We start from the raw sequence: 16,165 nt of genomic DNA on the forward strand, positions 1-16,165 counted from the left end.
AAAGTGGGTTTACAGGATTGTGATGTGTGCATAACGAAAATCAAATATCATCGTAGTGTTATTTAATCGTATCGTTTCAGAAAATCGTTCATAGGATGGACAAACTAATTTTTTTTTTTAGATTTATTTTAATCTACTATAGATTTACATGTCTGTAACACATGGAACAATTTCTACAATTTTAGTTGATTTGACAATATCTATATCAGTTCATCAATTGCTTTAATAGGAGAGGTTTGTATTAATTTTTAATATAAAAAAAAGATGGGAATGTTTTAAAGAATAAGCATATCTTTATTAGTTTATAAAATAATAATGATAATAATGAAAATTAATGACTCGAGATACCTTTGACTTTTTACCCAAATTTTCTAATTGACATAGTTGAAGAGAAAACCGTTTACCGTAAAAAAAAAATCATTCATTCATTCATTTGTTCGATATTCAAAAGAATATGGCAGCAGTAAAGAATTTTAAAGAAAAAAGTCATGGTTTGTGAATTTCTTCTGTCCAATTTTGCGATGTCTCCATCGAAATATTTCCCGTTTTCTCCTAATTACGATAATGGCGCTCGGCTTGGCTTTCTTCGGTTGGCGATTTGTTGGTCATAAAATCCGGCTTATATTGATGGGGCCAATAAATCGCCCCGCACCATAGTCAGTTATGTGTCCAATAGATAAAGGGGGAAATTTTCCAATTTCCGTTATAAATTTCTAATTATTCGTGATATTTCGTTGTTTTATAGTTTATGTTCGATAAAGCTGATATTCGTAGATCGCCAATACCCAGATTCACGATGTAATACAAACGAATCAATCGTGTAATTAAAGTGAGTCATCTTCATCACATTTCATTGATAAAGCCTTAAGAGAATCAAATTGAAAAACGTTTGCAGGACACCGATTCTTTATGACCCCGGGTCATATCGAAGCGAAATATAATTACAAGGGGAAATTGAGACTTCGCGATGTGTTAAGAGGGACTAGATCAAAATATTAGATTTTTCTATCACGAATTTCGCCTTCTGAAGGCAACTTTACTGCATTGGTATTTATTAACTGCCGTAGACAACATAAACAATTCGTTGGTAACTCCTTTTTTTATCTGCCCTCTGTGTAACCGCCTGAGCTGAATGCTATTAGTGTCATCAACCTCCATACTCATTAATCGAACCCTGTCATTAATCCCCTAGTCCAATCGACGGCTTCCATTACAGCCGCGGCTTTCATAGGGGTATAAGTCCCCGTCGACTTCCGATTCAGCAATTTTTACAAGATCATATAAGAGCCTTTTCTCTATTGAATAAGTTGGATGCATTATAGAGGATAAACTTTATTAACAAGCGTTTTCTATGTCTCTTTCATTCGATTTTTGTATTTGACTGCATGTGTATTCTTGATGTATTTCACAACACAAAAATCTTATATTGATTTACTAAAGAAAATGTATGCCTCTGCCTAAAAAGATATTTTGCATGTTTAATGGCATTGTAACCTGCATGTACTTTTAATTTGTAATTCAAACAAAATCAATTAAATTGATGGGATTTGGGCAGCAGGCTTGGTCGATACGAGCCCTCTCCCTAATGATCGAACAGAACATGTTCAAAATTGCATGTTATATCGTAAATAATTTGAAGTCTATATTTATAAATAATTGAACATTTTTTTTTATATCTTGTAGATGGTATCTCTGACAGAATTAACATACACGTATTTGTTTTATATACTGTTCCCAGTTGCATATCCAACTTACGAATTAAAAAAAAAAAATGAACGCAGGATATCCATGTAGGGCGAAATTTGTTTAAATTTTCATCATATACTCCATGCTTCATCGGTATATGAAGTAGGAGCAATTTAGTTTTAACTATAAGTTTTCTACAACACATAATGCATGGGGATTTAAATAGGAAAAAGTCAAGCAACGTAATTTATAATTTTTTTTTATTAACAAGCCGAACTCTGCTCATGAGCGTATAATTTGGTGGGATTACGTAAAAGTGGCGTTTTTGCAATCGATTTTTTGAATAATAAGACAGAATAAATGAATAAACAATGCAATGCGCTAAGGAAGAAGTATCTAAACGAGTGGGTTAATGGAAAATTTTGTATAATTTGTGTGATCTCTCCTGATAAAAGACCCCTCCGTTCTGAATCCATAGCTACGTCAGTCAAAAATTATGGTTGATAATGCAATATAACAAAATGCAGAACATTTTACCAGTTTATCATATATATATATATATATACACACACACACACACACACACACACACACACACACACATTGTATGCAAAGACAGCCGTATAAATTAAATACGTATTCTCATTTTGTAAAGAAATGATCACTTATCAACATTAATAAAAAGGAATACAAAAAAATAAAATAGGAATATACTGAACTTTACGTCACATCCATTCTGCACTAAGACCCTTACGCACGTTTTACACGCAGTGATACATACATGCTGAACCATCGATGAAACAATTCGCAGCAAACGTCATCATTATGACGAAATCCCACCGTTGAGGGTAATAGAAAATTATTCTCCAGGTATTCGATAATTCTCTTCATTATAACACTCGGCAATAAAGAAATAAACATTACAAGCGGAGCAGTGTCGGTAATTTCATGTAATTTTCTCCAGTGCGAATTCCCCTTCCGCGATGACGTAAAAATCATACCCACCCGGCAATCAAGATGACATTGAAACAGAACAAAAAGTCTCGCCAAAAATCAATCCTTACTGACAAAGTACTGTTAATTAGAGCATTATAGATATATATATATACGGTCATATTCTCTATATCATGGAGTATACGAATGGTTTTTGATTAGTACAATCACAGACGCTTACGAGTACACAGTGCGCATTGTTAGACTTATAAAAAAAAGGTGAGCTGAGCTTTTTTTTCTTTTGTAAAAGAAATGTTAAGGTAAATTGTTGCAATGTGAGACATATTTTTCATTCATGGTATTTCATTTCAACACCCTCCACCATGATCAAATTCGTTAAATGGGAAAAGATCAACCAAACATTGTTCAACCAGTCCAAATTTAATCAGGGTGGGGTCTTGCAGTTGATGATTTATAAATTGTCACCTGTAATGAATTGAAACCGTATAAACTGCAGTAAGCATGCGCATAGTCTTTGACATCCGGTGCATATAAATGTCTGTATATCTGAAATATTGGCTATCTACGGTATTAAAGAGGTACTATATTTGTATGACTGCATTCGGAATATATAATATATCCCTTTCACTGATTTTATTGCAGTACACAGATTCTAAATACAAAGAATGAAATTATTTTACTCCTATGATTGTTTTGCAAAGGAGTATAAAAGCTTGTGTGAGCGTTCAGATGAACTTGTGGGTAGTACAGTGGTCTTCGCTGATTGGTCGTTTTTGTATAAGAAGTGAAGGTTCTTTTGTTATAAACAGGATTCAAAATATCATTAATAAACGATTTCCATGATTATTTGAATTAAATATCAGAATTAACAGCTTCTCAAACTACCGTGATGTAAGGCAAAAATACTACCAATAAAAAATACTATATATGAATGTAAGAAATATACATTTTAAAACAATAAATACATGTGTGAACTCTTGTGCTAATTACAGACAACAATAATTATGCTTATAATTTTAATATGGTTCTGAAAAAGTAATGCAACACATGCATTTATTTCAAGCTTACATTCTGTTGATCGATTGTACAGAAGACCTTTACGAACGCAAAAAAAGATGGTGTCTAATCTCATCAGCACCGCTTCCATCGACCTCTGCACAGATTTTATTCCGGGTCGATAATTTCCCCTTCACCTCTATAGTGTACCCCTCACATATTTAATTCGTACTGAGAGGATTTAATGTCATATCATTGTCCTATTCGATTATAAAAATGGAGTTCACCAATGTTTTAAGAATCCTTGTCGCCGATCAGCACGTATATGGATCGAATTAATCGATTGGCTCAGTGAACTTTTATAATAGGATTAATTCATACGTTAGCACACATAGAAGATGCTTTCGTTCCATCTTGAATTGAAACTACACAAAGGTTTCATGCTATATTCAGAACTGTTTTCAATTAAAATTGCGTTTATAAAATGTCTGTAGCATTCTGTTAAGGAGCGGTTATAAAAATTGAAGAAACCGATGTCATGACTTATTACATTTTAAACATCAGAATTAATATTCATTTGTAGATACAATGCACACGTATACTTTCATCTGAATTTTGAAATCCGTATTTCATTAAACGGGATCGAGAGGTAGGGATTAAATGACGATAAACCAGATCACTTTCGTTTCCTCTAATATGGCATTTTGCACACAGTGCATAAAATGAACAAGTTGTACCAGTGTTAGTCAGGAACAAGTTGTACCAGTGTTACTCGGGTACATACATGTAACCTCTTTGCTTTTGATGCCAGAATATCTTAAGGTTATGGTGTATAGTTTGAAAAAAAAACTTTAAAGAAAACCTATTGGTCCTGGTAAACTAAATTGGCATCCGGATCGTGAAATAGCAATAAATAAATGTACCAATGGTTTTAATATTGTAGAATAAGAGTACAAAATGAAATTGTAGAAATAGTGAAAATAACAAGAACAATGGAACATATTGGAGTATATCATTAAATACGAGGAGTGTAGGCAGGATTGAACTTTTAGAAGTTTGAAATGGGGGCGTTTCTCCCTGATTCTGACATATAAATTTAAAACTGTATATTACGTAACTGCCGTACAAGAATTCTGATACACAATGACATGTGCTATATATAGTACATTTACTTAGAAGTTGTAAACTTTTATTCAAACTAGGTTATTCTGGAAAGGGAAGAGAAAATATTTCCCATAACATCTACGTGAATCCAAATGGAATCTTTCGTTTCAGTACAAATATTCTGAAATTGTTCATACATGCTGTCACAGCTATGCTCAGAAAGACAACAGAAATCATTTTTAAAAAAATCTGGTCGATGATTTAAAGAGATGAATGCACGCTTTATAGTGTTGTAATAAGTGATTGCTTTCGACACAAGGTATACTAATTCAACTCAATTTTGCAAATGTTGCTACTTGTAAACATCAACGTTATAACCATTCTTAGGATCTGCTAGAAATAATAACTTCAAACAGGAAACCCCGAGGTCTCCCGGGAATACTTCGGAACTCAAATTCCATTAAATGTAACGAGATTCCTTTGCGCTAGCAGATCGATACGGTGGATAAAACGTCTTCGTAGCTCAAGGACAGGAGTGATGACATCGCATGCAACAATAGCAAAAGAAGAGAGAAAAAAAATGAAATAAAATAAAACAAAAATAAGATCCACAGCTAGATTTCCATCAACTTGTTCAATTTCAAATTATCTGGGAACGTCGATGCGTTTTGCAACATGGTTGGTACGTGTAGAGATTTTCGGTTTGGAACGCCCACACAACCCCTTTATTATTTATGACTGTGTCGGAATGGCATCGCGATACGGCATTGAAGCATAAAAGTAAAACATTGATTTTTGCATTTTATAACATCAGACTATCAGAATGATAGAACAATTTGTCGAACACTAATACAACGGAGATATTAAGGCGAAGAAGGCATCGAGATGAGTGCACGGCGCCTATTATGTCCGGAGGGTTGTGTTTAATATCTGAGGGATAAACTATGGGTTTTCATTTTGCATCTTTGATAAAAATAATATACAACTTCTGATATTCAGCTCATGTCGCACTATTACGATGTTGTTTCTTGTAGCGCTTCAATCAACCGGTTTTTTCCCCTTTTCAATATTTGGTATTTTAAAGAAAAGTGGCTGATGTTTCATAGAATCTGCATATATAATATAACATTGAAACTTTCTCCTTACTGACTTCAAAGTGTTTATTTTACCTACCAACATCACAATTCAATTTCTAAAACGAAAAATTCCAAATTAAATCAAGGAATGAATAACCTTGAAATTAGATTTTAAGGACGAATCAATGAACTCGTGTGTCCGGATCTTACTGTTACACTGGTTTAGCAGGCATCAGCAAAACGTAGGGGAGGGGGGAGGGGGAGGGGGAGGGGGAGGGGGTTAAAGACTTGTCGTCTTTTAAAAATACAGATATAACATTGAGCATTTCGGGTTCTGATATGGACCTGATATGTGGCTTCAGCGTCACGTGAAATAATCCAATATCATTGACATGAATTTTTGTTCTCTTTAAAATTGAAGATTAAAAATAGAGATGTTGGGGCTAAATTTGATACACTGGAAAAAATTCCCATCAGATATCAGAAATGAATTTGTTAATGATTCATCTCAATTAATACTCAGTGTAAAAATCGATAAGAGAGACAAACGATTAACCTGAAACATAATTACGAGAGCAAATATTGGATGCTCCTGGTTACTGAGCTGGCGCGAGAGTGCTGCTCGACGAACCGAACCGCGAGATCTTATTTACTACGAAATAGGTCTATTAGCAAAGTTTGGAAGTGTCACTCTAACGCTTTCAGTACAGCGGTGAGGATATTCATGGATTTCAAAGTGTAAAGACTAATGGAATTCCGTCGTAAATAGGTAAATGCGACAAAAGCGTCTAGGTAGGTGCACAGCATTATGTGTTAGTGATACGTACGTTGTCAACTTTATTGGTGAAAGTGAAAGTATGGTAATCGATAACCCGAGCTGAAATTTCACTGCAAGCAAGAATTCTAGCAGCCATACGACTTAAGTAGATAATTCATAGAATTAACGAGTACTATCAATTTTCAATTTTTCTAATATCTAAATGTATTTTAAAGCAGTCTTTGTTGTTTACTAATTCAAAGTTATTATCTATGATCTATAGGATGATGGTTCAACTATCAACGACACAGTATCTAATGCTCAATCAATTCTACTCGGCTTGCACACCTATTATCCGGGCTTCTGATTCCATGTTTCACTTCCGCAAACGACAACCGTATTTCATTCCTATCTCATCTCAATCATCAGTAGGGACATCTGATTGCCTTTAGATTAAACACCGCTATATTGCGACATTGTTTGCGCTATTCTGCAGGCACTCTACGGTCCGTCTTTCTTGCCTTAATTTAAATTAAAACCTTGATTCTCCAACTTCTTTGCCGCATCTATCTTTGACGTCATCGGGAAAGAAGATGTTTTAAAGGTCTCTTGTCAACCACACATCAGATTCAATGGTACATTAAACTTGTGACAATGATTAAGAAATTACCAGAATTGAATAAACATTAATGGACATAGCTACCCGAAAAGCCACTTTGCTGTAATTGTACATATGCAATCAGGGGGAAATGCTCTCAGTATTTATTAACTTGTGATGATGTTCACTGTTTACTGTGTTACAGCATGGTGTTACTATGCCTTAACATATCTACCACAGAATATCAACCAGCTATGCATATTATCAAAAAGTCAAGAAAATGCCGTATGCAAAAGCGATTGCGTTCTACCAACTCTGTTGTCTTTTGTCTTGTTAAAATAAGTTGTGAGATAGGAGTAAATTGGCGAATGTATGATTATATTAATATTATCTTTAGCGCATTGTACATTTATGGTGTTGTTTGACGTGCCGCGTTAGACACTGTAAATGCAGCTATTTGCTTTATATAAAGTCTTTTCATGCTCTTTCTGAATAATCAAAAGCGGAGACTCTCACATTGATTGCTAGTCATTGTTGCATACTCGCTATCACCCTAACGTTGCATTTATGAAATGAAACAGATGAAGGCACCTTCTCCTTCGATTTCTGATCTCATGGGAAATATCGTTCAATGCATAAATATGGCAAGTGGGGGAAATTACAGTGTTCGATGATTTTAAATTGAAATTAATCATTGAAAAGTATTGATTACTTGAGTTTAGAATAGATTCTTAAGGAAACGCTTCGTTTCCATTTGTGTTTGCTTAACTAGCATGTTCACTGAAGAAGGAAAATCATTTCAAAACACTACATCTGCAACGAAGTAAAATTTCGACTCGTAGACGTCTAGAAAGTACCACATGATGACCATACATGAAAGCTGTTTAAATTGCTGTTTTGAAGAGTACTAATACTTTTGCAAACTTGATCATATATTGAAAATGCTATCCATCCCCTTAAGTGTTAAACACGGCAATGGTCGGAGACTGACAAAGAAAGTCTGAATATTGTAGTGATGAGAAATGAGTGTGTTTATTCAAGTAAGGAACTCGAAGATTGTATAAATTACCCCTCCAACAAATTCACCTAAGGAATCGAAAACGACGACCACTTCTTAATTGGCAATCGCGGCAGATCTAACCATCCAAGCTCTTGTAATGAAAAGCTAATCGAAAACGAATATCGGAAATACTCGCAGACAGTGCGTGGCTTCGAGATGCATTCTCAGTTGGATTAAGTCATTTTATTAACCCCAGGCCACGCTTAAAGTTTCGATGTAATGTATGCCAATAGGGAACCCTTCGTGTTGGTGTTGTCATTTTGAAGGGTTGGGAAGTGCTGGCATCTAACGCTTATATTTTCTTATCTGCATTAAATTGGAACATTGTTACATATAAGGACACATATGTGGAATCATCTAATTATTCTTCCTTCCGGAATGGACAATTGGTATAATTCAGACTTGTTCGCACCAAATGCTTCCTTCCAGACTTGGCGGTTGATTATTTAAGACTTGTTCGCGCCAAATGCTTCCTTCCAGACTTGGCGGTTGTCGCGCCAAATGCTTCCTTCCAGACTTGGAGGTTGATTTTTTAAGACTTGTTCGCGCCAAATGCTTCCTTCCAGACTTGGAGGTTGATTTTTTAAGACTTGTTCGCGCCAAATGCTTCCTTCCAGACTTGGCGGTTGATTATTTAAGATTTGTTCGCGCCAAATGCTTCCTTCCAGACTTGGCGTTTGGATTGTTAGACTTGTTCGCGCCATGTAATTAAGGTATATACTTTTGATCTTCTCCTATTTCATTTTGTCTTAGTTTTTTTTCATTTGATTTCCGGGATCATAAACTACAGAGAGAGAAAAAAAATAGTGTAAAGGCATCTCTGATATCTTAATCATGGATCTCTCTATTGTCCAAGTAGTGATTTCAATTAATTAATCACTTCAGCTTATTACCCCCCCCTCCTCCCCCCAAAAAACCCTCATTTACAACTTAAATAAAATGCGGTGTTAAGCAAATCATTACATTTCTGGTGAAATTCTTGATATCTAGATGTGCCTTGAAGCAATTTTACAAATATAGAATCAAAAGAAGATGGGATTGGTAAAAAGAGAAGATTTTCTAGATATTGGTTCTCCAGCGAATCATTAAATCCTATTTAAAACTTGTTGCTGTTGCGTGCAACGTCGGCTTAAGACACCATATTTCAGCTAAAATACAGCACGAGAGGAAACGCCCCTCTTCATTCGATTTCGCTTTTATGATTTCAAGAAAACGAAACAGAAATCTGTGATCATCGATTTTGTGGTTTTTTCCCCAGCATCATCAGTACAGTAAGAAATGCGAAGGAGTGTATTACTGCGTATCATTAAGACTATACATGCACTGTCATCGATTTACTAATATATTTCCTGATTAACTTGCATTTTCTTTCTTTGTTCCCTGTTTTACAAGGAAAGATAACTGCGTGGGAAGCGTTGCACTGAATAATTTCAAACCACATTTGATGAAAAAATCTCCGCAAATATTTAAAAAAAAAAATCCTATTCATTGTGTATATATTTCTACGATATAATTATCCATGACATTCATTGATGTTGAACTCGTAATTAATGTTGTCATAATCAGCTTTGGAGGGGGGGTGGGTATTTGGCATTTATCTCTTTAATACCCGATAATGGAAATATTTCATTCAATTGCAGCTGAAGTATCTCGTGAACATGTCCAATAATTGAAGTCTAATTACACGAAATAATAGCATTATGCCTGGTACTTCGTACGTTTTGATTAGAATGCCGACTTTAAAGTTTGTTCCAGGCACGTGTTTTTTTTTTTGGTTGTCACTGTTCGGTTGAATAAGAAACAGCATCATTCTATATCAAACTGTGTTAGAATGACTCAGTAAGAAAGACCAACTCTCAGAGTGTGTAGCAAGACGCATTATTCAGGGAAATAGTTACAAATTCTGCTCACGCTAAAACTGAACTGCTTTGAATCATTTTCCCTATATTCTTGAAATGATTGAATGTAGCTTAACGTGCATAAGCTATTTACTCTAATGAATCGATTGCTTGTTAGGAGACAGAAATGCAGTAGATTTATCATGGATTTGGGCGTCGGTAACTTTCATCAAATATGAAATTGAACAAAATCAATATTGGAGGCTCTATAAGACATTGTTGATGATTCTAAAGACATTTAGATTGCTTAGTTTGTAAACCACGAGGATTTTTGCAATATCATCTGGTATTGATTGTGGTTTTCGAAAAAAATTACAAATATTTTTTTTTTCAAAATTCAGAAATTGCATTTCAAATTTGAAATGAGAGTTTGCAGCGATTGGATAACGCCAAGGGTTTTAAAAGTGATGACACACGGATTAGATGGGCAAGGGGTAAGTGAATTTGATGAACATTGGACAATATTAGATTAGAAAGATCAAGATTCCATTAATGCCTTTGTGATTTAATGTTAGCCAGTGTAAAATGTATTTTTAAATAAATCAATTTATTTATTAACAATTTACAGCTCTGAAATACCATAAAAGGACTTGAAGACAGGAAATCAAGTGATTTAATAGATCGTGGTTACCAGTAAATTTACAGGTTCAAAGAACCAGTCAATATGATGGTAGGTTACATTGATTCCAAACGTTTCAGATATCTCATTTCTGTAGTCTCAGCTTCTCCTACGAGCTTATCACTGGCAATTCTGATGAAATTCAATTGTGAGATTTTTTTCCCAGGTTGTTTGTGAAAATACTTTGAATTCTTGCCTGTTTGTGTTCACTGTGTAGACCTTGATGATTAATCACAATTAAGGCACGCGGTGAATGCCAAGGGGGAGAAACTCGCAGCTTTGAGAAATATTGCATAGTAACAGCGGACTTTCGGAGTGACGAGGTAACCGGTCGTTAGTTTATAAGGACAGCCATACTGATTATATGCTTTCTTTGAATAACAGTTATTAGAATCCAATGAATGTGGTTTGGTTGAATTAGTGAGAGGCATGTATCGAAAGTGAGCATTTGTCTTTCGTAAAATCTGTAGACTTCCGTCAGTGCTGTAAAATGCTGTAAACCACCATCAACTACAGTCAATCATGGTTATTATTTCAGTTAATTAGAGCCAAACACGATTATTATCAGGGATGCTTTAATTTTTACGTGTCGATAATTCTGATTACAGTTATGATATCGCAGGATAAGCGGATGGATATATCTATTATAGTAAACAGACAATGGTGTTGGACTATTTTTAGTAAGTATCCGCAACAATGTTAAAAATCTCCTGAAATTTTGTACCAAAATCTTTCCTACTGCAGTGAAACTGTTTTTACAATTAATCTTTCATTCCACCAAATTTTAAAATTTAAACTTGCGATATTTTGTTGGTACAAATGACCTTACTTTAGAAGACATTGAGATTTATGATAAATACATGTACATGTAAAATACGAAACACACCGCGAACGTTCTGCACAATATCTAACAAATACAAAGTTATAACCTGTGGATTCCTGGTGTTACTAATATATTTAATAGTAAATTGTTTATAAGGCAAATTACAATCTTCACAATAAGAACCGCTTAATGGTGAAAATACCATTAAGCGTTGCAATATCAACACTTACTGCTTCAAAATGCTGCGCCAATGCTACAGTTTGGACCACGAAGAGACAAAATAACATTAACCGTTGAAATTGTGAACCATTACGGCAATTATTCTATATCAGTAGCCGTTGTGATTCATCAGTAAGTGGTCTTCTATGAAAATTCTTCCTCCTATATAGTGTTAATTCAACGAGTAATGACTTGTTTTCAAAGTCATCAGTGCAGACCAATTCGAGATATTTTGAATCTTTCACTTCATGAAGAAAATATGTGCGGCAATAAGATGACAAACTGATAACGTTTTTGTGTGAATAAATTTACTAAATACAAATACGCATTTTGAAAACAATACGTGATGTTGTTGATTGATGACGTAAACGTATTATTTCTACAAACCAAACAGAAGAGTATTAGACAGAGCCATATTCAATCGGAACACCTCGCTCTTTACTCCATTACTTCGTAAAAAGTAAAGGGTTCCGATTGATCCATATTAAGGAGTTGTGACCTCACCATGCTGTTGTCTAGTTATAAGGCAAAATTCCGTTCATTAATACCGATAGCTTACTCCAAAACGCCAACAACATTGTAAGCAAGATGTTTTTTTTAGTTTATCGCCAAAATTCAGCTGAAATGTCACCAAAACTGCTCTCAAGCAATCGATCCCCTTGATATAGAACAAAATAACAAATCTATAATGCTAAATTAGAAGACTGGTGCCAACATTCCCTGGAACTAGGAAATGTGTTTTATATAGCTGTGATTAATCATGATCTGTACACAGTAATCTCCCTTTGGCATTACATCTTTCTTGATTACACACATTTTGTTTTCCTTATCAAATCGGAGCATTGTTGGTTCAAGTCTATATCATTCTCATGTGAACATGTGTACACATTTCAAGAACATTTTCGGTATCAATACTAGCCAGATTCGGTGATAAAGACAGGAAAACTGAGAGAAAGATTTTAAGGATGGGAACAAAACTTACTGGGATCAAAATTCGAAAGCTGGGGCTTACCACTAGCATCTTTGTTACACGTAGCTAATGGTTTCTGGTACGCTACTCTTCTAACAACCCTAGAATTCGTAAATGAGTGTAATGCTAAATAAACCTACGGCTAACGAATGGTGGGTGGTGGGGGACAAAAACAAGCCTTAACGTCCCTCTTGAGAATTTTTCACTCATATGGAGACGTCTCCGTTGCCGGTGACGAGCTGCAAAATTTAGGGGTATGCTTGGCGCTTATGGCTTTTGAGCAGGGGGATCTTTATCGTGCAGCACCTGCTGTGACACGGGACATTGGTTTTTGCGGTCTCATTCTAAGGACCGCCCCAATTAGTCGTCTCTTATGACAAGGAAGGGGTACTGAGGACCTATTCTAACCCGGATCCCCACGGGACAAAACATAAGGTATAAGGTATGTAGATAGTCCATGGATATGTCATACTTCTACCTAACTACATCCCCGTAAAGGATTAAAGGACACATCGCATGTTTTTAAACTTTTTAATTTTTTCAGCAAAGTTAATTCATTTCATGCCTAAAACTACTTTACATGTGTTTCAAATGAAACAGTTTGCCTAGTTTTCGAGTTTGAAAGCGATGAAATTCAAATCTTGCGATATGCATATTTTCTTCGATATTTTACGCGCCATTATCTGTGACGTCATATGCGACCTCGAGCGAGAATATTTGAAAACAGTTGATAGCCATTTCATAAACAGATTAGATTTAATTGACAAACAAACAATTATCACATTAACAGCTTGTAAATAACACTGCATTATGGTGTTTTGTGCCGTTTAAGGGTGTACTTGCTGTCAGTAGAGAGGATTTGGACTGTGTTTTTTTCCAATTTTCGAAGGAAGGTATGAGGGACAAGACGTGAATATTTTTTGTCGGCACAACGACTTTGCCATAAAACCCCCCAGTAGAATTTGTCCCTGTACTTTTTCAAACAAGCACTTGGACAAAGACGTAGATAAACTGCGAGAAAATGGTTCTATCGAAGCTACGCACTGTTACATATAGGCCTACGGCATATGCTTTCCGTTCTCATGGTTCTGCTCTCGAATTCAATACACACTCGCACCAACTGACCTTCACCTTGTAACAACATACAGGCAGAACTTTGCGAGCTGTGTCTACCAACTGGTAGTTTTAATTGAACTTTCAATTATAAATAATAAAATATAATATTTCCCGACTTTGAATTGAATTATAATGCTTTCATGTTTTTTAAGGAACGCGTACGTGTTTACAACAACAGCACACCGCGCTCCCACTTCCTAAGTAACAACGTTGTTGATAACAAAAAAATAATGATTAGGCCTAATAAAATTGTTGTAATAAAATAATTGAAAAGTATTGTGATTTTCACAATAAGTTTGATCATCATTATTATTTTTTTCCTTTTTCGAAATGCACCCGTGACAGTAGGCCTATATAGTTGTCAATGATACATAATCGTATCATAATTTAGGCCTATCTAACTTCTCCAAAAATAAATTTAATAATAATTGCACTGTTTATTTTAGAAAAGCAACAACGCTAATTACAGTTGTTTACAGAAATAGCATTGCCAAATTTTGTTTAGACAGTGATCCCATGTAAACATTATTTACTCGCAAATTTATGCAGATTTCATACTCGCTTTTCTCGCTACATTTGGGTTCGCTATTTGTATGCACTGGTGCCTAAAAGATATGACTCGGGGAATTTGTCGACATCGAAATAAATGTTATCCATGGTAAATAAATTAGGCCCCTAAAACCCGAGTTTTTAAAAATATCTAACACTACTTTTACAACAAGTTGATCGACGAAGGTCGCATATGACGTCACTGTACCACGTGACTACCTATCTAATTAACTAGGATTTTTGAAATCGGGGCTTAGATTTAAGTCCGTATTATGGCTAATTATCGCAATACTTCAGCGAACGAACTATTACAATTAATTTCTATAAGCAAAAGGAAGACAAAATACATATAATTCTGTATACTTTGAAAACACGAGATGTGTCCTTTAAACTAAAGAGGTTTCCGTCACGAAGGGGCATACTCTTTTATAAGATTTAAAACCTATTTCGGGAGTAATTCCGAATTGTTCACTTGAACTCTAACTATATGAATGAAATGTAAGAAAATCTCTGAAGGTCAGTCCATCACTGTTTTTTATTTGTTTCTTGAGGTGAAGTCCGAGTCCATCATACTGCCTATTTGACTCAAACACGGACCTTCTATCTTAATTTGAATGGAATCCACTTAAGGCTCCTCATTAGAGTCATAATCACGTGGCCCCCAAAAGATGACTTTCCGTAAACATCACATGCAGAAAACAATAATGATCGCCATTATTCATGGGTTAAACACAGTAATAATGTGTCTTTTTGACACAAAGAAAACAAAAAAGGCCTGCTCTTGCCAGCTTAAGTCTGCATTGCCTCTCAATTAATCTGAAATAAGATGGGATTTCGAATTCTAGTGATTACTTTAGATGGAATTTGATCAAATGGGAAAGATAACTCTTACAAATTTTTAGCTTTTGAAAATTAAATGAAATCTTACACACTAATGTTATGACGTCATACACAAAATAGTAAACCTAAGTTGGACGAACTCGTGTTTTTATCCTTTTGATGATGGCGAATTACCCGGTATGAGGATGCGTAAATGATTGATTGTATATCGTTTAACGCCCTTCTCGAGAATTTTTCATTCATATGTAGACGTCACCATTGCCGGTGAAGGACTGCAAAATTTAGTCCTATGCTCGGTGCTTACGACCTTTGAGCAGGGAGGGATATTTATCGTGCCACATCGGTTGTGACACTGGACCTCAGTTTTTGCGATCGCATCTGAAGGACCGCCCCCATTTAATCGCCTCTTACAACAAACAAGAGGTACTGATGACCTATTCTAACCCAGACCCCCATGGGAGGAGGATGCATAAAAGGTTTTTATGAGTTTTATACTTTTACATAGAACAATATGAATCCATCTGTTGAATTAACAAAGGGGTACGATAGTCTAGTAGATCACATTTTTAATAACTTGGTACCGTAGGTTTAGTTCGATCCATCTCATTGCTACTTCAATCTTTTATTATCTTTCCTTCCTTTGTAAATGTATTCGAGTAAGTATCAATGGTGGGTAAGTCCTACATAGGTCTCTGATAATCATTTAGCAGCATATTCTGCTTCATTGTATTACTGAACCCGAATTAATTGAACATTGCCAACATTGATTTCATTTCATATATCCATCTGAACTGTACAAGTACATAAATTAAATCCACATTCATCCTAATAAATACCCCCTGTAGATAAATACCCCCTGTAGATCTGTATCCTTATAAACACGCAACTGATACGTGTACT

The sequence above is a fragment of the Ostrea edulis genome, chromosome 4, assembly GCF_947568905.1.
Source record: "Ostrea edulis chromosome 4, xbOstEdul1.1, whole genome shotgun sequence".
Taxonomy (NCBI): domain Eukaryota; kingdom Metazoa; phylum Mollusca; class Bivalvia; order Ostreida; family Ostreidae; genus Ostrea; species Ostrea edulis.